The sequence below is a fragment of the Emydura macquarii genome, unplaced genomic scaffold, assembly GCF_026122565.2.
Source record: "Emydura macquarii macquarii isolate MOO-44397 ecotype Brisbane River unplaced genomic scaffold, CSIRO-AGI_Emac_v2 contig_3671, whole genome shotgun sequence".
Classification (NCBI taxonomy): domain Eukaryota; kingdom Metazoa; phylum Chordata; order Testudines; family Chelidae; genus Emydura; species Emydura macquarii.
Window position 1 is genome coordinate 11,259,135 of NW_027133808.1, and position 20,907 is coordinate 11,280,041.

Below are 20,907 nucleotides of genomic sequence, written 5' to 3' on the forward strand. Positions count from 1 at the left end.
GAAATTAGTTTATGTCATCATCTGAGTGTGATCAATGCACCCCTGTATTCACACTCTACACACTATTGTAATAATCTTGTACAAAACACTACTTGTGAAGTATCATTTAAAAATTAATAACTTGCTGATCAATAACATCATGCTGAAATGCATCTACATTATATGTAAAGTTATGAATGTGAACTGAAATTATAACTGAATTGTGTTTACTAGACAATTCTGGGGAGTGGGTACACCTGTTTCTCAAAGACAAAGGGCAAGCTAACACCTCTAGCCAGGTGTCATGTGATCAGCAATCACCTGTCAAGGAGCCACTCTTTGGCAACAAATGGGCACAGGAACAAATCGTTCTACATTTTAACAAGCAACAACATGGAATCTCTTTCACCATGAGACTCCATGTCTCCTTCTTCTCAGCTGGAAGGAACTTATCTAGGGGTAACCCTCAAAGAAATGCATTTCAAAGGGTGACTGGACTGTAAAAGTCAGGGCCAAAAGTACCCCAGGAGCTCTCTTTCTTTCCCCTTCCCTTTTTTTCCCCCTCTCCTTCTCTTTTTTTTTTCACCTACAAAGACAAAGGAACCAGCCTTTTGACTTTGGGAAGGATCTTGGCATGATAGTTTTATCAGCCTTGTTGTTGGAAACACATGGTAAGGATTTTCCCTTAAACGAAGTCTAGTTTGTTAAGTCTTAGCTACTAGAAAGCATTTTCTCTTTATTTCTCTTGTAACCATTTCTGACTTTAATACCTTATACTTGTACTCACTTAAAATCTCTTTGTAGTTAAATAAATGTGTTTTATTCTTTAATTACAACTAACCCAGTGTTGTGTTTAAACTGAACTGTTTGGGTAACTCCAGTTAAAAACAAATGGTTGAATATTGACCCCTTACTAGCGCAATGGACTTCTAACATCTGAACTGTCCAGGAGAGGACTGGACAGTTCCGAACATACATTTTGGGAAAATTCAAGACTGGGAGTGTGGTGGAGTCACCCTGCAAGTGTTAACCAAGGCTGGTGCAAGCTAGAGTGTAACTAGATTACGCTGGTAGGCTGCAGCTATACACAGACACTCAAGGTGTGACCTGCAGGCTTTTTGTGAGAGGCCCCAACTTGGAAGCTACAGCAGAAAGTATTGTGAGGCATCCACAATTTCAGGACAGAAGGTGACAACCCTTCACTAGTCTGGTTTGCACTCCAGAATATGACACTCTGCAACTCTTGTCTGCAGAAAAAGTATGTCTTTTCTTAAGAGAGATTTCTGAGGCAGGATGACCTTTCTGGAGAATAGGTTGGCTTCATACAGAGTCAAGCGCTGTGGTCAAGAATCAATCCAACCTTTAGGAAGTTGGCTTGTTATGTTTAATGGAGACTGAGGAAACCAGCAGGACATACAGCATAAAATCAATTACACCATTAAAATGCCACTTGGGATGCCTTGAGAGTTAACAATCACTGCTATCAAATGAGCTGTCAGAATGGCAGGGAGTTTTCATTCACTGAGAGGTCCAAGGTCTAAAGTGCCAATTAAATCTGGCATACAAAATAAAGTGTGTTCACATAGTGAATATCAGTGTACTGGAAAAGCCAAAAACTCTTTAAACAATAGACTATCACCTTTGCTGGAGGCAGTTTTGTCTCCTTTTAAAAACCATCAAGCACAGCAGCGTTTTCCCAAAGGCAGGAGCCTGTGTTAGATAGATCAATGATCTGATTAATTAAGGCAACCGCTATGTTCTAATGACCATTTCTTGTAGATTTTCTGCAAAATGACAGTAAAATAAAAACTGAATTGGTCAACTTCACTCACAGATCTTATCTGGAGAGAGCGATATAGCTCCCAGCTTGCAGACACTATCGCCTGATTTAATTATTGTTACCTTAAATTGACATGTAAATACTCTGACAGAGTGGGATATGTATAAGTCAAATTACAAACATTGTCTTTTCTGTGTGTGAAAATATTGGATACTGACTTCACAAACCTGGACATGCCCAAAGATGATCTATTGTACTGCACTACAGATAACTGCCCTACCTAAGAACAATGCTTGTCACCTTGTTGCATCAAGACTCTAACCATCAAGGACCATCAACTACCAGCCCAATCCCATGAAACAATAAACTTCCTACATAGGGCTTGCATGCAGAGTGGGGCAGAGAGCAAGGATGACTGGGTGGGCCTGAAGTTTCCCAAGCTGAGCACGTGGCACAGAGGAGAGACTCTACTTAAGAGCAGGGCTCTGATCCATGCAGGAGGAGTCAACCATTGCCAGGCACGCACAACTGAAGGACTTATAGGAGAGTGAGAGAATAAGAGACTCTGACTAGCCCAAACTGCTGATTGACAGAAGTGATGAGCTCAGGCTAGTCATGTCTCAGGACTTTTTTCATTTTAAAAAAATCTGTAATTTAAGTGCTTAAAGAGTAAAATCACTGTGGTTAAGACACACCTTTCCTAAGCCTATAGTCCTGGCTTTCCTGCCATGTTGTCGCCAAAGGGCTTTAACTAGAATCCCTGAGTGTGGACAGCTTAGGCAGAGATTTAAGTGGCAGGGAGAGGGGCTCAAGAGGTCTGAGAGATGAGTTTTAGGGCCCAGGTAGTAGCACCCCATGTGCCAAAGTAGGGCATCAGTCAAAAGGTCAGAGCCTGGGAGCATGCCATATTGATCAAGAGCAAGAAACAATGACTAGATTTTACCCAGACCAAGCTGACTTGGATCACAGGGGAACCAGGAACTGGGTCCACTCATGAGACTGGTGACCATACTATGGGCTACTGAATCAAATTCTAACAATCATGGGAATAAAAAACTCCACAGTATGTAAAGAAACTAATTTCTCATCTTTGGGTACATGAAGTTTATTGAGTTATGTAAGTCTTAGCAAAACTGCTGCATTCTTTTTAATTATTCAGTACTAGAAGGATCAGTTAAAAAAAAAAACTACATTATGTCGGATTAGACATCACATTCCCTGGAAGAAAGTGAAGTTTGAAAGTTACAGAATGTTAAGCTTTTGAAGTAAATGATGTAATAGTGTCTAAACTGGGTAATATACCGAGCAATAAATTCTAACAAAAGGTGAATTATCTTTCTGGGATAGCTATCAAACTGGTTGTGCAGATTAAATATGTGCCTCAAACTGAATACATACAGGTATTAAAATCAGAAGATACTACTGAAAGTGTCCAAATTCATCCCTTGTGGAACTCAATTGAAGTCAGGGGAATTACACCAGGGAGAAATTTCTTGAATTTATGGGCATATTTTAATCATTGTCACAGTGGAACATGGGCCCCTGGCAGCAGACACACTTCCAAATGTGGGATTGCAAGGGCATAAGCCACCTGCAACAGCTACAGCTCTGCTTTCGTATAGTTTAAAACCAGAAAGGACCATTAGATCATCTAGTCAGACCTCCTGTATATCAGAAGCCATTATATTTCATTCAGATATCACTATTTTGAGCCCAATGACTTTCGTGAAGGCAAAGCATTTCAGTCCTTAGGACTAAATTGGTGTGTGTGATTGTCTCTCCTGAGCTGTGCCTGAGGTGCCATGAATGCCAGATGCCTCTAAAATGGCAGGGAGATAATCCTAGAAGGCTAACTATAACCCTGAGCAGGTGAACAAAGCACACCAGGTAAGGGATCTAGAAAGAGGATTCTCCATATCACACAGCACTGACCAATCCTGGCTGGCATCCCATCTCCAGATGAAGTATGAGATTTGATTGTAGTCATTGTCTGAATGTTCAGCAGCCAGTGTTATGAGCATGTTGACGGCAATGTAGACCTTCCTGTACTTCCCATGGCCCATGAAGCCAGAGTATGAACAGGGAGAATCATAGATTCTGAAGCCAGAAGGGACCACCATGACTATGTCACATACACAGTCCATAGACTAGAGTTTCTCCAATAATCTGAATTAAAGCATATCTTTTATAAATGTCTAATCTTGTTCTAAAGTTTCCAAGTAATGATGTGTCTATCATCTCCCACAGTAAGCTGTTCCAATGTTTATTCACCCTTACTAAAAAAAACTAATCTTATTTCAAAGTTGTCTAACTTCAGCTGTCAGCCACTGGATCTTGTTAAACCTTTGTCTTCAAGATTACAACTACTGATTGACTATCAGATATCTACTCATTTGTAAGTACACATACACAATGATTAAGTCACCTCTGAGCCTCCTCTTTGATGAGATGATAGGTAGAACACTTTAAACCTCATGTTGTAATGCTCATTTTCCAGTCCCTAGATCATTTTTGTGGCCCTCCTCCAAACCCTCTCCAGGATTTCCACATCCTTCTTGAATTGTGGACACTAAAACTGGAGTAAACTAAAAAGGACATTCAGAATAAAATCAATTGTGCCTTTAAGGTTCAAACATGGTGCCCCAGCACAAATTCCTAGAGTCTGCCATACAACCTCCATGAGTACAAGACTTGGTTCAGTAACCATGCAAGGTGCAACTGCATTCCACTCCCATCATACCTGGGGACACCCTAGAGTAGACGTTGAATTCAAGGCTACACAAAAGACTGCAACAATGGACAGCTCCTGCAGGAAACAAAAGGTGGGCGGCTTTGCCTCCTTGCACTCTTTTTTCCACCATTCAGGGCTAGGGAAAAATAAAATCAAGCCCTTTATCCTTAACCGCAATCAACTACCTGAAGACTGACAGTCATTAATATACTGTTTGTCATTTTAAAGAAAGGATTGGCCTAACATTAAAAAAAAATCCTTTAACATTTCTAAAGTTATTTGATGAATCCCTCATGGAAATTGCAAATTAAATAATCAAGGGCAAAGTCTTGTAGTAGATTAAAACCAGGTCAAGTGTTAAAAGAATAGCTGCTCCCCAGGGAGAGAGAGAGAGAGAGAGGTTAACCGTGGAGTGACTGATAGATCTATTTATTAGAGCACTGGAAGTAGAAGTGGACTCTGAATAGACTAAGGTTGCTGATGATCATTTCAGCTAAACAAGTATGGAAGATTATATGAAATTTCATATAGATTTGTACAAGTTGGAAGGCTGGTCAGCAAAATAGCAAATGAAAAGCAACCTGATAAAGTATAAGGACATTTACACCTGCAAGAAATGTCTGAAGTTCTCATATTTACTGATGGAGTTTGGAACTTGTAGGATTATTTAAAGGAAAATATCCGTAAATGACCCTGCATGGATCAGTTATCATGTGCATCACTAAAAAACAAAAATCAAACAGGATGTTAATAGAATTAAAAAGGAATAGTAAATAATATAGGAAATTTGATGACTTAAATCAAGGAGCAAGACACCCTCATTTACAGAGCAGATGCTGATACCTGCCTTTTAGAAAAATATAATAACTGGCATTGAAACAGTCTCTGTAACACAGTGCTGAGCACCTTCTTATGGCCAGACATGCCTCTACGGTGCCCTCTTCGTTTCCCCCTTCTCAGGGCTCCTTAAACATGAACTCCATAGTCTCACTCTATCATAGCCCTTCATGGAATTGGGTTTCTCTATTAACACAAAGTTCCAAAAAGCAACCACAAAAAAACCTTCCGCCCAGCCTTAAACTGGGCACCAGCTCTCCTCTCTGAGGTACTGTCCCTCCCTGCTGGAGAAAATACAAGGCCTGGACTGACTTCTTCCAAAGGAAAATTGAAACTTTCAGCTGGGCCTTCATTCCTAGCCCCACTCCCTTCTTTAGCAAACACTGCAGGAGCCGTCTCCCTGCCACTTCACTCTACAGTTCCCTTCTACCTCTGCCATCCCTGAGGGCTCTCTGATCCTTCATAGCCTGGGTGCACCCCTGCCTCCATAATTGGCTTAACTGGGAGCACATGTTCTGGCACAGGGGCTGTGGACCTATTTCAATCACAGGGAGCCAGTCACCCTGTCCCATTTTCACAGAGCTTTTCTTTCCAAGTATTCAGTTAATGAAGAAATGTTCTTGAATGATAAAATTTGTAATAAACTTCTCTTCCTTTGAAACAGCATTTTGACATGGTTCCCCCCCCCCTTCTCTTGAAAAGGACTTAGTGGGGGTACTCATTTATAATGGTGTAAATCAGGACCAGCTCCAATGGAGTTGCATCAGTGTAAAACTAGGATAAATGCGGTCAGAATTTGACTTATTTCTTCTGCCTTTCATAGAGAAAATTACAAACTATGGTATCTTTCTTGAGCAGGCTCTCGATCTTCTGTCATTCTGCTTCAGTAAGGAGTTGCGTCAGTCTCCTGTGCAAGTGAGTTGATCACAGTCTCTGCAACCAGACCAGCAAAGGTAGATGATGTGGCAGTTGGAAAGACCAAAAGAAGAATGATATGAAAGATTCTGATTGGGTTTAATTAAGGAATCCTAGGTCCCAGAAGAATACATACTAATCAAGCACAGGCTATCAACTGTGTAGATGGAAGACCAACTAGAATGCAAGCCTGGGCCATTATTTCTCATCTTCTGGAATCATGTGTATTTTGAAGAGTTACGGCATAAAAAGAAATAGAAAGGTAGTTGTGAACAGAAGGAAACAAGCCAAACAGAGTGGCTCACGTGGAAGATCAGGCTATCTCAAACAAAATATTCGTTTATGAGCTGGAAATCTTGCCAATATGCATACAATTAGAGGGTACAAATAACTACTTCTGCATATTTTTAAGTGACATTTAGGAAAGCTTTTTACTAATGTGATAATTCAATGGATGTGTGAAAGTTTAGAAGACAATCTAATGAAATGTAATATGGCAATATATCAATTCTAGGCATCTAGTCCCACAATGCTAGCTGTACATTTATATAAAATAAGAAAAAAGGTAATATACATTTATATAATCCTACAGATACATATATGTGTGTGGCCACACACATTAAAGTGTTTTTAATGTCCTGAGTGAAAGTGACTAAAGAAAAGACAATGAGGCAGGCACTGATCTGGTTATATGCCTCACGGGCCAAATTTCACTTTCCAATATGTGGAAAGTTTCAAGGAGCTGCATCCATATGTAAGAGCCAAATTCAGATCCACATACACAAAAGAGTGAATGGCAGAGCGGGAGTATTAATATCAAAATCTTCAGGATGGAGGAGCTGTTTGAATAGATTTATGTTTCAATGAAATTCATTTCATTCCCTTAATTTTTAGAAACAAGGGAATAATGACAAAGAATACAGGATGTTATGTTTATATACAGCCTTTCATCCTAAGCCTTCCCTAAGTACTAAAGCTCTTTACAAACTATTGGTAAGAAAGATAAATAGCTTAAATGGAATAGTGACACAGAGATAGGCAGGCAAGCAGGCAGATACATTAGAAATATTTTTGAGGTTTATCTTGACAGGGATTTGCACTCTAATACCACCCTTCTAGGGATTCTACCATCCCAATCTACACAGGAGCTCATCCTCTCTTTACTGCGATGGATCCTAGATTTTGGAACTCATTACTTAGAATGTTTAGGATGCTTAATAAATACCTAACGTACATCGGAGAATGCTCTTCCTGAAGAACTATGGCAGCCACGACCAGGATGGGGATGCAGTAACTATACACCAAAATTTTAGGGTTAACAGCCAACTGCAGAGAAAAATTTAAAGGAGCCAGAACGTAATGGCTCCAACCAGAATTTGGTTAAAACAGAGAGGTTAACTCCTTATTTATACAGATTGATCTGAAGTACTAGGTGTGGTATCAAATAGGAGAACAGCCATTTCCTCCATTTTTGGAGGACAAGTGGTGCATACGTGTCAAATATTACATGGCCTGCAGACCACATCATGCCCTCCGGTTCACCTGTGCAGCCCCACCAACTTCAGATTATGCCCCTCAGTAACCCCTGTACAAATACACTGACTTTAAGTGTGTCTGCACAAGAGTTGGAGAATATAATCTGAAGGCAAGACAGTCGCACAAACACAGAAGAGAGTCTGCAGACTCTCTCTTACTGCTGAGGTTTCTCAAGTTTGAAAGAATCCTGCTTGAATATCTGACCCCTCACTGAGTTTATGGGCTGGCACCTCAGGGAAGAAGAACATTGTTTTACCTGTAAAGTGAGTAAATTTGTAAGGTCAAATCAGTGACGCACACTGAATATGGAGACCCATGATACCAGTGTTATCAAGCTGTTTCTTAGGCTAGAACCCGACTTTAGATAATTTTGCTTATCCGCTATTTCAGGACTGCACCTTTTCATTTTTACCTAAGTCCTTTATCACTGAATCACAGTCTAGGAATGCTCCATGGTGAAGCAAAATGCTCAGAGCCTCACTATATTCTCCAAGCACCAGAGCATGGCTTTAAACAGTGAAGAAAAAGGATGGGGAGGGAAGGTAATCTCCCACTGACCTAATAGCCTCAAGAAGTTTAGCTTCAGTCAGACATTGTGCATTCTCTTATAGACACAGTTAAAACTTCTATCCGCTTCAAAGCACATTGTCAGTGAATATTCTGTATATGCCAGAAGTGTGATGGTAATATGTCCTGAAAATTAGACTCTGTTCACTTTTCTAATGAGTGCTTTTCCTGTTGAGCGCTGTACGAACCCATGATGTATATCCTGCAAGTGAAAACCGTACATCCTTGAGGGCGAGCAGGAGTTGACATCATCCTGTTAAAAATCAGGCAATTAAAAAAATTAATGCAGGAGCGTGTCCTCAGTGTACCGTTTTCTCAGGGCTTGGTTGTTAGTTCTGCTGCTGTGCACTTGCATGAGGCGGAAAGGGAGCATAAGACGACCCCTTCTTTCCTCAGAGGCAACCTGCCTCCCCTGGGGTTTGTGTGGTGAAACGGGGAGGGGGAGAGCAGCCACTGCGAGGATACCACACTTGTGCAGGAAAATTTGTGCCTTATCCCTAACTCTCTCCCCCAGGCACAAAGTGCAAGCAGGCACACTGGGGCAAATGGGGCAGTAATCTCTGCCAGCAACGGTGCAGCCACAGATAACTGATCCCACCTGGAACAAGCAGGAACTAGACCACAGTCTAGCTTATGCCCTGTAATACAGGAATGCTCTCTATCTGTAGATGTGTAAGTTAATAGATGAAATGGCAGGAGATGGCACTCGAGAATATTTAGTATAGTTCCTGGGTTTTGTAAGGCCAAAAAAACCCATGTTATTCTGGACTGCAAATGAATTCCGCTGGCAGCTCTTAATATCATGCTCCTGAGGCAGGGCTGTCGACACTGCATTGTAAACTTGGGTTTGTGAGACCAAGGCTTGTGTACTTGGTGTTTCCAAACCCAATCTTGAGCATCCCCACTGCACTGTAAACCTGGGCTTACAATTGCTGGACATGGGTCTCATAGCCATGCTAAGACGTCCGCACTACATAGATTTTCAGACTCGGATCTACTGCTTGAGCTGCATTCATACTGCAAAATGATGGGGCTTGGACCCGAGTCAAAGCGCAGTTTGGGCTCTGACACACCTGCTTAGCAGGACCCTAGGACCTGTACTTGCTGACACAAGAAAGACTGATTTGTGTATGGCGGAAAGGGGGAGCTTAGGCTCAAACCTGAGTCAGAGTGTGATCTTAGTGTGCAGTGTAGACATACACCTAGTCATGCTGGATTGTAGGACTATAATGAAAGATGTTCCAGGGTTTTCCACCCTGCTGGATCCATCGCTCCCATACAAAGGGGCTGTGGTCCCCACCACCTGAGCTCAGATCAGGGCACCTGCTCAGCTGGAATCCCCTAGGGGGGAGAAGAGAACTCCACCCCTCACGCAAGCGGGTCCAGGATCAGACCCAGCTCTCACTGCCTCGTGGTGGGTCCATTGCAGGTCAAGGTAGGCAGCGTTGCCCTGTTGCACATGGCTGCTACTGGGGGCTGCAGCAGCCGGGATTGTGGACACCATGGTGGGATCAGAGCCCCCTGCCTGCAGCAAAGAGACATCTCCCCGTCTGGTGCATCTTGTCCGCGGCACTCCGAATACTCCGTGCACCTGCTCCACCTCCCTCAGAGGGGTCCTGCCTGCGACGCTGGGGCCACCTCCCAGAGCCTCCTTCCTGCCCTAGTGCACAGCACCCTCTGCTGGATCCATTGCTCCCTTAACAAAGGGGCTGCTGGAGCCGCAGCCTCCCATCGCCAGGAGGTAACAGTTGGAGCCTGTAGCAGTCTCTCCTCACAGGGGGAAGGGAGGCAAGACGGCTGGAACCACAGCCTCTCCATGAGTAACAGACGCCAAGGAATTAAACACTGCCCAGAAGAGCTGAGGCTATGACCTGCCAAGCCAAGAGGTGCCGCATCTGAGCCATGGCAAGCCCCCGCACAAATTAAGCGTTGCTATAATCCATCCCTCATTGAACATGGTTGCCATGCCAGTGGGATCCATGTACGAGCTGAAGTTTATTGGAAAAAGGTAAGAATCAGTATGTAGCCATGGTCTGGTACGGAGCTAATCATTAATGTGGCAAAAGGGATAGTCAAATAATATCACTTCTTTATTATCCAACCAGCTCCATAGATGGTTACATACAATTCATCAAATAAATTAATTGGGAATTTCTTCCAACAGTTGGTGAATCAATTATTCCAAAATTTTCCCCGTTAATCTATCAGTTCATTTAGTAAATTTTAAAAAGTGTGTTATTTTAACAATATAGAAAACAAAAAAAGTCTAAATATGTGCCCTTCTGGGATAGGCATGCTCCCAGCCCTTACACAAAGGGTGCACACTATTCAGCACTAGCAGCTCGACTCCCCTAACGGGCGTGGCAAGGTGCAGCCAAGAATCCTTGCTCACTTCAGTCTGGTACAAGCTATTCCATAGAGGGGATGGAGAGAACACACATTTCCCCCCTTTCAGAGGTTGTAGGATTCTCAACCCTTCTGCTCTTGCAGGGGCATTTTGGGTAAGGCTTTTCAAAAGCGCTCTGCACTCACAGTTAGGGACAATTTTTCAAGGGATCTCAGCACTCCCACTGAAAATAAGGAGAGCTGAGCTCTTTGGAAAACTTTGCCGTTAGCCTGTCTCTATGGCAGTGGTGCCTCCCCCTCCCTCCCAGACAGAATACTGTGGTTCCAGGGACTCATACAGGGGTTGGAGGCAGACAGGCCCAGGCCCAGGCTCCTCTAAGGGAATTTCCAGGAGCAGCTGCCAGGGAGCTGGGTGGATTGGATGGGTGCTGGGGAAAGAGATGGTGCGCAGGGCCTCTCCATATGTGGCTCTGCCTTCCTGCTGATCCCCAGGATCCATAAGGTTTAAGGGCAGACCCCACAGTCAATCCCCAGAGCAAACACAGCTGGGCTCCATGATGAAACAATAGGAAAGAAAACACCTAATAGCTTTTAGATTAGTAATTAGAGCACCACCTGGGACATGGGGGATGCAGGTTCAATTCTCACCTCTACTGGAGGGGGAGAAAGGATTTGAATAGGGGTCTCTCACATTTTAGAAAAGTGCTCTAATCATTGAGTTAAGGGATGGGTGGCTCCCTCAATCTCTCCTGCTGAAGCTAGTCCACTGTGGATAGATAAGGGAAGAGCAAATGGAGCAGAGTAGATGGGTACCCTAGTCACTGGATTGCAGAGTCATTTCCTTTTTCTTTCCCCCTCCCAATGATTATTTGAGTATTTATCCACAGAGGAACTGTCATTGGGCCAGAGAAAGAACAAGTGTGTGAAAATATAGTCCAGTGGTTATGCACTCACCTGCTCAGAGTCCAGTCCCCCTGCTCCAACCACTCATCATTTACCCACAATGCAGCCACTTCAACATGAGAGATTGAGGGAGCCCCATGTCAGAATATCCCATAGGTCAGTGGTTAGAGCACTCTCCTGAGAGATGGGAAACCCAAGTTTAAACCCATTCTCCTCCTTTGAAAGCAGAGGAAACTATACCTGGGTCTCCTACATTCCAGGCAACTGTTCTAGCCCCTGGGCTAAAAGTACCCAATACAGTACGTGGCATGCATACTCAGGGCCCCCAGATTGGGGGGGGTACACTTTACTGGGGCCCAGAGTCCCTGAGGGCCCTGCCCCAGGCTGCACCCCATTATGTGTGTGGGAGGGGGCCCGTGTTACAAGTTTGTACTGGGCCCGAAAAAATTATGCTTGGGCCCTGAGCATACTTACTCAGGCCCTGCATGCACTTTAGGGGGCTGAATGCCTGTTTTTCCCTGGTTCATGGATTGCCCTGTGGCTTGGGATGCCTATATCCCACCTGACAGCGAGAGTGAGTCAGCAGCGTGCAAGTCCAGAAGCAAACCTTCGTTTGCTAGGGAGTTTAGATACCTACAGGGTTTAGTGAGAGTTTTGTGCGCTGCAGTAGAGTCAACAACTTCCTTCGTGGAACCACTCCACTGTGTCATAACCAATATTTTTATTGCCAAAAGCTGGGTCCTCTACCCTGAGTTATCAATTCCGGGAAAACCTCTGCTAATAGCTCTAGTAACTGTTAAAAATCCTGCAGTTGGGAGTTTCTACAACTTAGGAAATTGTTAATTAAAATGAGGACATCAATAGTCAAAGGGCTTAGAGAAATGCTGATATCTTTATAAAAGGAAGCCAAGCTTATGCCTTGTAGAAATAGACAATCAAAGTTCTTCATTAAAAGAAGAGGGGGGAGGGGGGAAGAGAAAAGATATTTAGTACCAAAAACATTTGGTCAGTCAATTGCATAAAAATCAAATGGTGCACTTGGAGCAGTATTCTTCTGTTCAGATTGGAAGAGATGACACAAACACTATTAAGAATCCATGTTTTAATTGCAGTGTACACTAAAGGAAAAATTATTTTAAGAAAAATTTAGTTCTGTGAATGACACTAAATAAATCATTTAGTTAAAACATTTGTTTACAGAATTTAGATTCAACCAAATACAGTAATATTTCAAGAACACGGTCCTTTTCAGATGATTGAAGAGGCCAGTTTTGGATGGTAAGGCATGACAACTGAAATATGCGCACCTGCTCTCATGGTGCACCTTTTTTATAAAGTTGTAAGATGCATGGGCCATATTCACAGCTGCTAGAAATTAGTGTAGCTCCATTGACTTTCACAGAGATGTGCTAATTTATACCAGCTGAGGATCTGTCTCTGTGCTTGCATCAATGGCATCTATGCAATAATGAAGCTGAGATTTTAATCATATGAAGTCTGAACGTTAAGGTCCCCTTTTGTGCATATGGAATATTATTGACACATTTCTATATGAGTGCTTTATACCACTGGAGATGGGAAATTCCAAGCAAGATACAGAACATTAATTTTTAAGCCTAGAAGGTCCAGAGGTATCCAACTTTAAAGTTGTGATCTTGTGTCCAAAAACAAACAAAAAAACCTTATTTGGGACACTTTGAGGCATTTTATAATTTTTAATTTTCTCTCCCTGAGGCTTGCACAGTTGGACTCATGAAAAAGAAAACACCTGGTTTCACAGCCAGAGGGAGCCAAGAAATAATCTCAATTAAAAAAAAAATTAACTCTAAACCATTCCGAAAGTAGTTCTTCTGTAACATGTCATATGCAGAATACAATAATACGGTATCCAATGTTTTATTGGTGTGAGTTTGGATTGGTTGCATGACCCATAAGTGGGCTTTATAATCAAGAAACATTTATGCTATATATGTAAAATAACCAAATAAACCACATTCACTTATATGGCTTCTGGCCTATGACTATTGAGAGTGGGACAGTTATTGGGCTTCTTTTTTCTGACTAACATGGAACATTCAAAAGTTGCACTTGTCCTACTTTAGCAACCATGTGATCTTATTATTGTCATGTTGCCTCTTTTTAATCTGTTTTTGATTCCATCTTTTCATGCCATCTTAAATTTATGTTATAAACGCTTTAAGGAACATTTTGATTTTTTGCTGGTGTTCAAGATGCCAAACATGCTACTGGGAGCACAAACATAAGCAATAATCTCACAATGACAGATGCTTATATAGTTAAACTACTATAAATCTGTAGCAACTCAATGGTGGAAATAAGATCAGAATCTGATTTAATGTGACCAACTGTAATTTAGAACAGTAAAGAATTGTGTATCTCTCTTGCAACAAGGGAAAAAAAAGGCTGTAGAATGTTTAGCTTGTATAGATGTATGGTTTTTACCATGTTTTCTGCAAGTTTCAACTGAGCCTCACCGTGGGCTATTAGTATAGTCACTAACATAAGACAAGATTGGCTTTCCTTAGCCACACTTCTTCCATAAATTTTATTCCTGTCAAGAGCAGCAAAGGCAGCATCATAACCACTAGTGTTAGAACAGTCTCGGGAGACATACTAGGAAACAGCAAACATAGTTTTAAAAAGCTTATAAAAAGAAAATTATCCACATTGAAGCAGCTCTGCTCGTGCTAGAATGTTTCTACCTTCCATTTAAAGGCAAATAAATTCTCCATGACATCTCCTAAAGGCCTCCACAGTTATTCACAGAACCTGCCCTCAAACAGCAGGGTAATAAAAGGCTATTAACTTGACTGACTTACTAGAAGGACTCACCTCCTCATTTAAAGAAAGCCATTTTACTTCTCCCTTTTTCTTTTACTTGACCTGTAAGAGTAAGTCAGCATGGCAACAACTAAATCAGTAACAACTAGCACACCAATACAATTGTTATGCCACTTGAATCATTCCCTGGATCATAAGACGTGGTAATGCTCTAGAGGAGCTGGGTTTTTGATCATTTGTTTAAAAGTTGATCAGTGAAATTACAAAATAAGTTCCTATCTGTTTACTCTCAGTAGGAACAACAAAAGCTCTTTGTTTCTATGTAACATCATGTTTTTTTTCTTCCTTCAGCTGACTAGGGGAACACACAACATATAATTGCATTTCTGTCAAATGCATCCTTTCTAGGAGTCCATAAATGTAAGATACATACTGATCATCAGATAAACCGCTTGTTAAAATTTTGGCTTCTTGTAGAAGACCATCTATGCACATCCTACAAACCCAAAGGATACATTTGTGGATACATCTTTCATGATCTGCTTTCAGACAGACATCTCAACGAAAAGAATAGTACTGAATAAAAATTAGGTTCTAAATAGCCCAGAAATTGCCTTGATAGCTGAACAGCTTCTCCTGGCTGCCAGCGTTTGGACTTCTGTCTAGATCAGCTATTAAATTCAGACCAAACTCTGTCCTTCCCTACTCTGTTACATACAAGCATGCTCCATAAAAGGAAGTGAGGACTTCCATGTGTAACTAACAGAAAAATCTGGCATTTCAAACCTTTCAAGTCAAAGATTATACAAAAAGGTAAAGGAAAAATACAGTCTAAATACCTGATAACTTCAAGATCAATCCATTCAGGCCCTGGCTGCATTTGGCTACACAGTCCCTGAATATTTTTTCTAAGTACTAGAGTGTCCTTGCATTAGCCAATTTAAACCAATTTAGTATAAGCAGCATGTGAACACCCTTATTTCAGTTTAGCTTAAGCTGTTTAGGAATCCATGTACATTAAACCAAAATAAGCCTGGTTTAAAAACCTGAAACACCCACAAAGGGATTTGCACTACTTTTACTAAATTGGTTTAAAACTAAAAATTTAGTTAAACTAGTACAACTTTCTAATGTGAACAAAACCTGAAGGGTCTTCCATACCCCCCTCAATGGGGATAATCACAGTATTAATCTCCCAAAATAGTCAGTGATTTTTGGATCAAGCCAATAGCTAGGAGATTTCCATAGTCACCCACCCAATTTAATGGGTGGAAAACTGGATTGGACCTCTGGGACAGCCTTAGAGGGGAAACTGGAGGAGGGAGAAGTGCATGCCCCAGGAATTGAAGGTTCGACTCTCCTCCTCAGGCTCTCTGCCCCCTATTGGCCAGCCAGAAAGCATGAACTGACTCCTTCACTTGCCCCTCTCCTCCCCATAACCTCATTAAAACCCTTATCCAGGTCTTTGGGGCAGCTAAAATGGAGCAAGAGGTTCCTACTCTCCATCCTGCAGTTGTAGTCTATTAATCACAGGGGTGTGCCCAGAAATTTAATTTAAACCCCTTTTGGAGGGACACTTTTGTGTCCCCTGGAATCCCAGGAGGAGCTTGCTCTTCCCACTTCCCCTACCACCACCGTGCCCCGAGTGATTATTGGAGGGAAGGTGAGACATTTCAGCAGAGTACGCTGAATCCTAGGGATAGGTTCTGAGTCACGAGTTACATGGTGGAAGCCCTGTAACCTCTGTACTGGACCCACTTAAAACACCTGGTAAAGGGACAAGTGATAGATATCACTGGGTAGAGGCGCTAAGCTAATAAAGTTGCTGTCTGCCACTTAAATCTATTCTTGTGCCCATCTTCATTCATCCTCATGTCCGGATCAACTGGTAGCGTTGTTACTTTGGCAGCCAATAAAAAAGTGGGGAGAATGAAACAGGAACCATTACTAGAGATACATTGATGATCCACAAAACCAGAGGTGAGTTTGAGATTCAAGAATATTTGAGCAGTGAATTGGTATTTCTAAAATCATTTCAGTATGAGCACAACCACCACATATGGTCAGAATAACTGATTTTACCACATCCACCTCAGCATAAAAAGCAGTCAGTATCACATATGTTCTATATACAAATTATTACGGTCTAATTATACAGGATGTACATGTGTTTACTGAAATTGACATTTTATTAATAATTGTACTTTCTGAAAGCAAAACTAAAATTGAAGAGCCTAGAGCATACATGATATAACTCTTCCTCTTATTACTTACATCCTTCCCTCTCCCTTACCCAAACATCAATAACTATAAAAGTCACATAGTTCATTAAACTGCTGCATAAATTGCAACCCAATTATTCTATATTTTGTCAACTTCTTGAAATATGAAGTTTCATTCCATAATATAAGGGAGAGTATAAGTCCACTTTCCCTTTGTATTTGCTATCTATTTGTTTTGACTTTTTATCACTCTAATCTTCAGAAGCTCTAGGTGAGCCCTGTTTGAAGAAAAAAAGCAGAATATTTTCATTTCTGAACATTGTATGGGAGAGACATCAAATACCAGACTGAGTAATGTTGACTATTCCATTATTGGATGTTAATCAGATTCATAATTTAAACTGGCATCCATATGCATCTCTTCACAATGAGCTGTAAGACACTGTCCACTGCAATGTTTTCTAATCATCTCAACTCCAAGAAATGACATAATGGAATATTCTTTGTAATTCTACAATGAATAATATAGTTAATTATTCAGATACCAATGTTTGCAAAATTGTACATGAAATTAGAACTACATCATCCAGCTGTAGATTGTCTCTTTATTCAAATGATAGAAAACATTCTCCCAAATTTTCGATAAAAATTTATTCTGAAATGGTGTTTAATGAACCCAGAGTAGATTGTTATATTCTTTTAATCTATATTATTTTAGTGATATGACTACGAAGTATAATTAAAGATCCAGTCATTAGCAATGAAGACATTTCTGGCAAGCTCTATGTGCATATATCAACATTTTAAGACAGGAAAAGAACATGATTGTGACTTAGGTGACGGCACTCTTCCATTTGAGCCACTACTGAACCTTGATCCCAGTCTGATTCACTTTGCAGTCTTTCATGTCAGATCTGAAACTGTGGTCCTGATTGCTCATAATTTGAGATGATCCCATGGATTTTTTCATCTTTTGTTGAAGAAATAAGGGAAATAAGGTTTTGCATCCTGATAGTTACATTCTATCTGGATCCCCTCAAACATTTCTTCTTTAATTTTGTCTGGCAAAACATTCACTTCCTTCTCTAAGCCCTGACTACCAGGTTTTGTGCTGATGGTGTGCCTAAATCCTCGTTGTGTATCCCACCCCATATGTTCCGAGTAGTCTGTGTTCATTGGTCAGAATAGAAGGGAAAAGTGGTGGCCGTGGCAGACTCTGACCACAACCCAAGAGTAGTTAAAAATAATCAGCTGGGGAAGGGACTGTAAATGTTCATTTTAAATTTCTTTTATTCTTGGCATAAACATCCTATTGAAATGTATGAGGGTAGTCCACTCCTGTCTTAGAACATTAAGCCCACTCTGCTATGAGGAGATAAGGAACCCTTCCCTTGTACTCCAGCAGCTAGTCACCGAGAAGCTACTCTGCTGCCACTAATATAGCTTACTATGGGCTTCAACAGCAGTTGAAAATGCTACTCTGCCCCCATTCAGTGGTTTAGACTTGCTGGATCCACATAGTGCCAGGTTTACTGGCCATTCCTCTATCATATCAGTCCAACTTTTCTGTAGCAAAGACCCTATGCTACCTGCCCAACAGGATCAGAATCGTTCTGTTATGTTCATGGAACTTGAGTATCATTCTGTAGAACTCAGTCCTGCAGAAACTGAACTGGCCATGAGGGAAGCTCTGGTATGATGCACCACTGTAATAGGCCCAAGCTGACCCGGATGCCACTTTAAAGGGCCGATTCGGGATTTTGCACTGGGAGGAGTATTAGAGCACTGGAGATCAAGCAGCTGAATGGAGACTCCCAAGCCATTCTGCTGGTAGAATAGCTCAAGGGACCCAGGATGAAGCACCCACTTTGAAACAACTTACTGCTATTTTAGAAGTGAGCAGCATCTACCCCCTCAGTGCTGTAGCCCTCTGGCTGGACCACCAAGCTGGCTGACCCTGGAGCACCCCAGAATGTTAGTTTATCCTTCCCCAAATCTCCAGCATTCAGGGAGGGCCAGTAACTGTCCCTTACCTGTATGTTTGCAATAAAATACTGGGGAGTTTGCATAGATGCACAATAAGGAAGCAGGGGTAGAAGGAAGAAAAGAGAACTCAATACTGCTGCTGCCTGCTCTCCAAGACAACTCTCTTCAAGATTAATAAGAATTTAATCTACAAGTTGGCAGTCCATAGAAAGTGTAATATCTTTGTTACTGGTGGCTATATCCCCTCTATGCTATTCAGTAATGCATACAACTCCAGCCTTTTGCCTCATGGAATTCTAATCTGTACCTCTCAGAGTCTTTAGCAAAAGGTCATAATGATATAAAAGCCACAAGCGATTCCAAAGCTTAAGGAGGTGTCTAGGAAACAAATTAACTTTTAAAGAAGAGCTATCTAGGAGGTTTATTATTCTGGAGGCAAATTATTAACCTTTTCTCTCCACGTAATGGACCATAGGACTAAAGAAGAGTAGTGTGTAATGCATGGCTCCTTTTATTTTCTCCCTTTAGATTTAGGAGATTCAATTCACCTCAGGTTAAATGGCAGTTTTTTCTTTGCCATTAAGTTTTCCAAAAATAGAGCTCAGGCTTTAAATGTCATTTACATCAGAATCAAGAATAATCACATAAATAAGAATGTATGAATAATTAATTAAATCTGGTATCACATTAGCACTGTACTATTTTTAATTTATGGGGGCCAAGATAGCTTCATTATCAACCTGAGAAGGGGCAAGTAGCAATTAAAGTGGCTGATTGATTGACTAATCATTTCACAAAGCACACAGATTATACTGCAATATGCTCAGATCACAGGAAAATCTTGAGCTGTAACCAGGGACCTCAATCATAATAAAAAGATAAATGCCCCAGCAAAGTTAAACAAGTGTAATTAATGCTATTTTAACCTGAGGAGAATTAATTTTTTCCTCTTAACAAAATATAGGATCAAATCCAAATCTTGTTGTTGCTGCCAAAAACGGCTAAATACTTACAATTCAATGGCAAGAAAAAGAGTGCTGATGAAGTGAGATAGTAATGATACCTGTGTGTGAAGAGTAATTGAAACTTTCTAAGCACTCAAAAATGTGCTCAATTTCAAGTTTGTGGGGCTCCAGTGAAAATATCATTGATGCTATATACTATATTTTCTCCCCCCCACTCCCATACTCAGTTCTCTGAATAATTTCAAAGTAGCTTATTATGATGCATTTTGGATTCTCTTGAGACACTAGTTGGATTTCATCACATGGCATTTCTTTTACTTCCTTGCCTGGTTTGGTTTCTCCCATGGCTTAGAAAGCTGAATCCTAATTACATGCAAAATCCTCTGATATTACAGATATGGTGAGTGTATAATTCCATAGATTGAACTATGTACTTCATGAGTTATACTTTAAAGGCATACAGAAATTGCAGCTAATGCTCAATGTGGCTGCTCACATATGAAGCAGTGCTTCATGCAGAAAGCATGTTACACATGGGTGACATATTCTGCACTGTTAGCTAAACAATTTTCAGGTGAAGTTTGAAAGGTATGAAAGGAGATGCATGCCCATTCGGTTCCTGCAGGAAAACCAATGCTTTCCCCTTCCAGAGTGATTTCTTCTAGTCTCAGGAAAGATGAGGCAAAAGAGAAGGGAAGCCACTGAGGGAAAAAGGGAGAAAGAAAGAGGAAAGTTGCATTGAAACAAAAGGAAAGAAAGAGAAAAGAAAATGGGGGTTGGAGAGGTGGAAGAAAGGAATCTTACAAACCAGAGGAGAAAGTGGGAAGGAGAAAATGATGACAGATGGGAGAAAAATAAAAGTACAAATGAAAAACAAAAAGCAACAAACCAAAAACACACAAGACAAGAAGAGGAAGAAAGAAGAGACAAAGACAGGATAGGCAGAACGAGAGTGTGGGCAAACCCATGCAGCAACCATGCCAGGACATGATGTGGAAGGTATGGATCCATTACAAAACAGTGAGAGGCTCCCACCAAAACCCAGGGACCCGTCAATACTATATATACACAATTGTAGAAAAAAAGTAATGGACAGAGTAAGGAGCAGCTATTCAAGGGAGTTTAAGAAGAGCATTTTTTGCAGAGAATAAATAATGTGTGAAACTTTAACCAACAACAAGCAAAGCAGTGATGTACCCAGGAATCTATCATGTTCCATAATGAATTATATTGGTACTTTGAAGAAAAACATTACAGGGTCAAAACATTGCCTACTAGGATGACAGATGGACCCACATGATCTATACAGCTTCCTTTTTATTCCCCAATTCACTATCT

At 41.2% G+C, this 20,907-nt stretch overlaps 1 protein-coding gene across 2 annotated transcripts in view; it reads right to left on the reverse strand.

Moving 5' to 3' along the window:
- The window catches only part of GPC6 (glypican 6), a 1,015,317-nt gene that overhangs the window by 838,565 nt on the left and 155,845 nt on the right, over positions 1–20,907 (reverse strand). The gene's annotated exons all lie outside the window — the stretch shown is intronic.